Source organism: Morone saxatilis, unplaced genomic scaffold, assembly GCF_004916995.1.
Source record: "Morone saxatilis isolate NCDOM2014 unplaced genomic scaffold, NCSU_SB_2.0 Contig0, whole genome shotgun sequence".
Classification (NCBI taxonomy): domain Eukaryota; kingdom Metazoa; phylum Chordata; class Actinopteri; family Moronidae; genus Morone; species Morone saxatilis.
This window is the reverse complement of record NW_023339650.1, coordinates 15,880,713-15,887,744: the sequence shown is the minus strand read 5'-3', so window position 1 is coordinate 15,887,744 and position 7,032 is coordinate 15,880,713.

The window sequence follows — 7,032 nt, the reverse complement described above, 5'->3', positions numbered from 1 at the left end:
AGAGGGAAGCACATGAACCAGAATGTTTTTGGTAAATTGCAAGTTTATTATTTGCAGTTCACAAGGGAACAGGCAACAGGGCTGTGGCTGCTGCTTAACCTCAAGAAACAAATATAACTTAAGGTCCTCAAACTGAGAGATAACCACTGACTACTTCAAAATCAACCAACACAAACTCTAATGGTCATCACATATCAAATAAAATAAGACACCCTCTAAACCTAGTCTGTCTAAATAAAATCAATCTACACGTGTAAGCTTGGTGTCGTTACCCCACGATAATCCTTGCCCCAAATTCTTAACCCCACAAGTTCTCTGATTGTAAGGCACACAGGAAAAAAGACCTTTTACATTTTCAAACACTCAAATAAGTTCTACATCCGGCACGGCAGTCACAGGTTTAACACAGTAGACAGCACAATGTAAACAAGGCGAGTTTGATCACAAAAAGGCGAATTATGCATGACCTTTTTTAAACAGGAGGCGGTAGAGGAATTAGGAGAGATTGCAGACGCCGCACCAATCAGATCACCGACCGGAACCAAAAGGAAGTAGACGGTTTCGTGTCAGCAATATCGGGCAAGCGGATGCCATGCGCTGCTTAACATAACAGCTGCAATACACAGACACATACCCAGATAATAGGGTGCATGACACAGCTGCATAACACAGACACATACCCAGATAATGGTGGTGGCAGTAACAGGGTTCACAAATATAATGTTATTAGCCATGCTAGAAGCATAAGTACGTGGATGGTACTATAGATTGTCACAAAATACTATACAGAGTTTCATGGTTGCCAGATGGTGTATCCTAATCTAAATAATTATTTTTTGGTAAAATGTCCAGTCTTCTTTTCGATGGATTACCATGAAATTGGATAGCCTCAACTGTAGTTTGTGTTTAGTACTAATTTGCAAATGTTGGCATGCTAATACGCTAAACTAAGATGGTAAACATGGTAAATATTACAGCATTAGCATGCTCATGTTAGTATTTAGCTCAAAGCAACCTTGTGCCTTAGTATATCCTCACAGAGCCGCTAGCATAGACTCTATGTTTTGCTATACACACAGGTAAAAGCCACAGTCATTATTTGAGAGTTTAAGTATCCGCATGTTTTCATATTTTCATAGAATTTAATAAAACACATTTTCAGTATAAAGCAACAAAATTAAAAAATAAAGGATACACAGGGATATAATGCCTTAAGGGATAAACTGGGGTTGCATGGTGACTCAGTGTTTGCCTTACAGCAAGAAGGTCCTCTGTTCAAACCTGAGTTGTACATGTGTTATCCCTGATAGACTGGCAACCTGTCCATGGTGTTTCTTGCACAATGCATGCTGGGATAGACACCGGCCCCCTGCAACCCTGAAGAGGATTAGCAATAAGACGAACAGATGAATGGGCTCAATGAACAGACATGTTAAGACCACGCTCACTTATTTACATTCACTTTTCGAAAATAGATTTTGTAATAGACAGAAATTGGGTTAGATTAAATCACTCCCATCACATTATTGCATTACACACTATGCTAACACATTGTTGTCTCGTCACATCCAACCCTTTGACATTGCATTTCCATTCAGAGTGCTCTACGACTGTGAATTTTTCCTTGGCCATGACAATGCTGCCAGGCCTTACACTGAATGTCAGTCTGGACAATTGATAGGATAAACCCAATTGAAACTTTCAATCTCCCTCCCGCTGATAAGAACAGAGGGAGTGCGAGGGGGAAGAAGGAGGGGGCTTTCTTTTCTTGACGGCCTAGTGTCAGTAACAGCAGAATCTCCATTAGACTGGTGAGGGAAACAACATTTGGGAGCACATCTCCTGCAGTTCAGCTCAATACATTTCCCACAGCAATATGGTTTCAGTTTTTAAAGGAAGGTGAAAAGAGGAAACCTTTGTGATTTATTCTGTTTTTGTAAAGACTGCTTAATGTTATGCATGCAGTTCAAAGGGCACTAGGAAGATACAGTATGTAGCTTCTTTTGATAAAGGAACTATCCATTCATCAGTGGGAAAGATAATGAAATCTCAGTAGTGGAAAAAGTATTAAAATCTCAAACACTTTCATATGTCAATTCTCAGCTTCATTTAAGTGACATCACCCTGGCATCTTAGCTTGAGCAAGGAGACTATAATTTTTATCTGAAAGCTTGTGTAGGAAATTACCAGGTAAGAATGCTATCAAGTTGCGTTATTAAATTTAGAATCAGGTGTTTTTCATCCATATAAGATAAAAAGTGAGGATATCTTCGCTTCAGCTGCACTAAGTCTGTCTCTTGCATGTCCCTAAACTTTATAAAATGGGATACTAAATCTCTTAGTTAAGATAAAGTCAGACTACATTGTGATCAGGTTAAGAAATGCTTAGTTTTTTCCTTGTTACATTGCTTGTGAATTATTTATCCCATGGGATGGGAAACAGAAGCTGGAGTCAGCACATGGCCAGTGGGCGTGGTTAGGGTTAGGCATTGTGAAGGGGTGTGGTTAATGTTAGGATAAGTTACATAAAATCAATTAATGTAAAACAAATATGATAAAAGAAACAAACCTATATGTTTCAGGAAGGATATGCCCATCACCCAACTCTTTAGGGTTATTTTTAAATCTCTCTGACCCTAACCCTTTCTCTAGTAAAAAGAAAATACCATAATTTAAAAATACTTACTTAATAAAATATGTTAAAACATCAAAAGCAAATGAGCTCAATTTGCAGACCCTGGACCCTTTCATATTAGTAAAAACAATGCAAGGCCAAAATTATGTGTACACCCTTAGTCTATAGGTTTGTGCATGGGCACTCATCAAGGAAGGCTTTCCACAAGACTTATGAACATAGGTGCTGGGATTCAGTCACAAGAGCGTTACTGAGGTCGGACACTGATGTTAATAATAAGGCCTAGCTTTCAGTCTGCGTTCCAGTTCAAAAGGTGTTGGATGGGGTTGAGGTCTGGGCCCTGTGCAAGTCAATCAAGCTCTTACACACAAAACTGGGAAAACCATTTCTTTATAGACCTGGATTTGTATACAAGGAGTATTGCTATGTTGACATAAGGGCCTTCCCCAAACGGTGGCTACAAAGGTGGAAGCAAATTAAGGTTAAAATATCATTGTAGGCTGGAGCATTAATTGGAACTAATGTGCCAAGGCCAAACCATAAAGAACACAAACAGTACACACTAATTTGGCCTATTGAGAGTTCCAGGAAACACTGTTTACTAGAGATGTTCATGGGTCAGTTAAGGTCCAACATGATAAGTGAATCCAAGATGAAAAGATCCTGGTGGTTGGGAGTACATAACCACCCTGCATCTGTCACTGTGTCCATCAGCGTATTGATCCAAAGACCTTATCAAGCAGTGTATCTGAAGCTAACAGGGTGGTGGGGATTGACTTTGCAAATCTCTACCCCTTCCAACTTTCCTTTTGATCTGAGCATGGCCTCTTTGGTTTGTGTTTCATAATCAGCTGAGCTGAACATGTCTACGTCTCAGTCTGTCTTTACATGTGAAGACTGGAGCAGAGCCAGTCTCTCTGGGGTTGCCAAGTGCCACCTCAAATTTATTTTACCTAATTCTGTCAGTCTATGATGTATCTGGTTGGAGAAAGAGGGAATGTTTAGTAAAGTTTCAAACCATTTAAAAATTTAAGTCAACTAATCAGCATATTCATATGTCACACAGCTTGTTGGCTTTTACATTTGTGTAATCTTTTATTGATGCACCTTGTGTAACTATTGCATCATAGATTACAGAGAATAAAAGTGTGGGGAACATCAGTATCATCAGAATAAATTGAATAATTGCAATAGTTGCACTGTCGCTGGTTATTTCATGATGACAAGAGACAGAAGCATACATCATGTCTCACTTCCTCAAATAAATCCAAAGATGACACGGAGCGATAACAAATACAGGCAGTTCCCATTAAACACAGGGCTAACATCCTTCAAGTGGAAGACTAATCTGAAGCAATAAGCAATGTTGATGTACTAACTGCAGGTCCAGTAATGTGCACCGCCAAATAGCTATAAAGATAAAAACCATTTAGATTTGCAAAAACAACTTTATAGCATAGAATTGTATTTTAAAGTTATCAGCACAAATAACAATAATGTAAATTCATGCAAATGGTCAATTTATCGACAGGAAATATTCTCCGAGTAAGACCATTTTACAGGGTTCTAGTTTCAAAACTAATTAGCAGGAAACTTTAAATTAATCACTTTGTGAGTTCTCAACCAACTATTTTAGTGTTTCTTCTCTCGCACGTTACAGCCACAGTCATCACGTTAGCTGACTAAAATTGATGGTTGTCAGCAAGAAATGAAAAGGGCTGCTTTTGTTTTTCTTTCTGTGTGAAACAGGAAAGCCACTGTTTCCAAAATAATTATCTGCCACCTTTATCAAAGCACCAGTAACCAGGGATCAAGGCTTAGCAAATGGTTAATTGACAAAATTGGCAGTAAATCTAGTTCAAATGAAAATGGGGTTAACAAAGTGGAAATGTATCTTGGCTACAATTGTCTACAGTGGTAATATTGATTAATACTAATTAGTTTAGACCCTAAGCAACACAGCTTTTTTAACAGATTCAAAACCACCCAAGTAAACCATAAAAGCACAATCTGTTGGACCTGACTTAGAATAAGACTGTGTTTATATACACAGAGCTGTTCCTGCTAACACTCAAGGTATTAACCCTCTATGACTGAGTCATAGTGTTGCTGTTAATACACGAGAAAGGAAATGATGATTCCAGTGTTAGCTGTGTAATCCTCTTGGCACTTAGACAAACAGACAGGGCATATAATTGTGAGATTTTCCTCAAAAACTAAAATATGTTGATGGCTGGCAGGGAGATTTTTGGTATGCTTTGCTTCCCTGTATTCAGCTCCAGGAAAAAGTGAGTGTAGATCAAAATTCTCCCGAAGTTATATACTGTTGAGTGCTCTATGCTGGAGTTTTCTTTCCCAGAGAAGCTTGTTTTAAGCTGTGCATTGCTACAGTATGCATATTGCATTAGAAGGGTATTAAGAGCTTTGTAACCAGGAGAAAACACGGATTTAGATTAGGTGTTCTCTGACTGACTGCTATTTATTTGTCAGTTGGAGAATGAACAAATATTCAATTTGCTCAAGATCAGATTTCAGAACTAACTAAATGTATCTAATGAATTTTAAGATAGGTGATATTATAATTTGCTATGATTGTGCCTTGTGCTACAGTTGACCCTCGGATCAAATATTAGTCACAGGACCCTGTAATGAATGCTGGTAGCTGGGCTCGTCTCATTTTTTAAGCTCGGTAATTATGTGTGTGTTTATTGGTTATATGACATATTCCATTACAAACAGGAAATTAAGGCATATTTGTCTAAATAATACAAGCATAATGAGGGAAGATGAGAGGAAATACCAGCATAATGTTTCAGTCTATGCATTTATGCAGAGATTGATAATTAGCTGCATATTGTGGGTTGTTTGTTCTAACATACACAATCAATTAGGCTTGCTGACTGAGCGATATGTACATGCTGAATTACTGGAGACAAAAGTTTGGTATCATATTGTAGTTAAGGTACAATAAAATAGGTTAATGCACATAACGATGTCAAGGCACAGGCTTTCATTTTTTGTTTTTTTTCATTCCATTGCATTCTTCTTTCCTTTGCAACCCTGACCTTTACCGAAAGCAGGTGTTTTTAAATCTATTCATGGTTATTTTTCTAAACTTTTTTAAGGTGTATAGGTGTATAGCTGCCGGCACTACATTTACTGCTGTACTGAACTTAAGTACACATTTGAGGTGCTTGTACTTTATTTGAGTCCTTTCTTTTCCTTCTTTTTGCCACTTTCTACTTCTACTCCACCACATCTCAGAATGAAATATAGTTTATACTCATCAGTTTTAGTTACTAAAGGGTCTGAACACTTCTTCTACCACTGGCTGCTGACAAACATCTCAGAATCATAAATGGACACTGGGAATGCTTCAGGGAAGAGTTTCCTATATTAATCCATGACAGCCATTCAAGGTCAAGGTCAGTGATCTCACAGTTGTGAAGCCGAGCTGGGAAGGCTTCAGCACAAATGCATCAGACCTGTCCAGTGTCTATAGAGTTTATAGAGTGTGAGCTTTGTACATTATCTGATATGTGAGGTTGAAGTTCAGCTTCGACCAGTCCAAGTCAGTTCTTAAGAATGGATGTCTAAGTATAATAAAAGGGACTACTACAATATTACAACCAGATTATCCTAATATCTGTGTATCACCAAGAAGAAATTGTGCAAATTAGTTCCCAGATTTGAAGATTTGAGTGAATCTATGTATAACAACACCACAAATAGACTAGCGCTTTGCCAGTTTTCCGTCCACTGAAAGCACTTTACAATACATTTCATTCAGCCATTTACACACATTCATACACTGATGGCAGAGGCTGCTCATCAGAAATGGAAATTAATTTATTCATACCCCGATGGCACAGCATCAGGAGCAATTTGGGGTTCAGTGTGTTGCTCAAGGACACTTTGACATTCAGGGGGAGGAGCAGGGGATCAAACTGCCAACCTTCAATTAATGTACGACCTGCACTACCTCCTGGGCCACAGCTGCTCACTATAAGCAGACCATAGGCACTAACAAACCATATAGGTACTACTGGTAGTCCTATAATCCTGTAGCTTTAGCTTAATAAAGGTGTATTTTATTAGATTCAGCACAGACTTTAATCAGTCCAAGCTATACAAACAGACCAACTAAATGAAAACATAGGCGCACTGTAAAACCAGATAAGTTAATTTAACAAAAAAATGTTGAAACTTATTATATCCATATTTTTTTAAATAAAACTAACACAAATTAGCAAGTTAAAAAAATACTTTTGATCAAGTAGCTTTAGTAATTTTAAGTGACAATGACTTCCTTTTGCAATTTGTATTCGTACTGTGAAGAAGTTAGTGCCACTTAAAATTACAAGTAAAAGCTGCTAAAAAATTGAGTTTGTACTCCT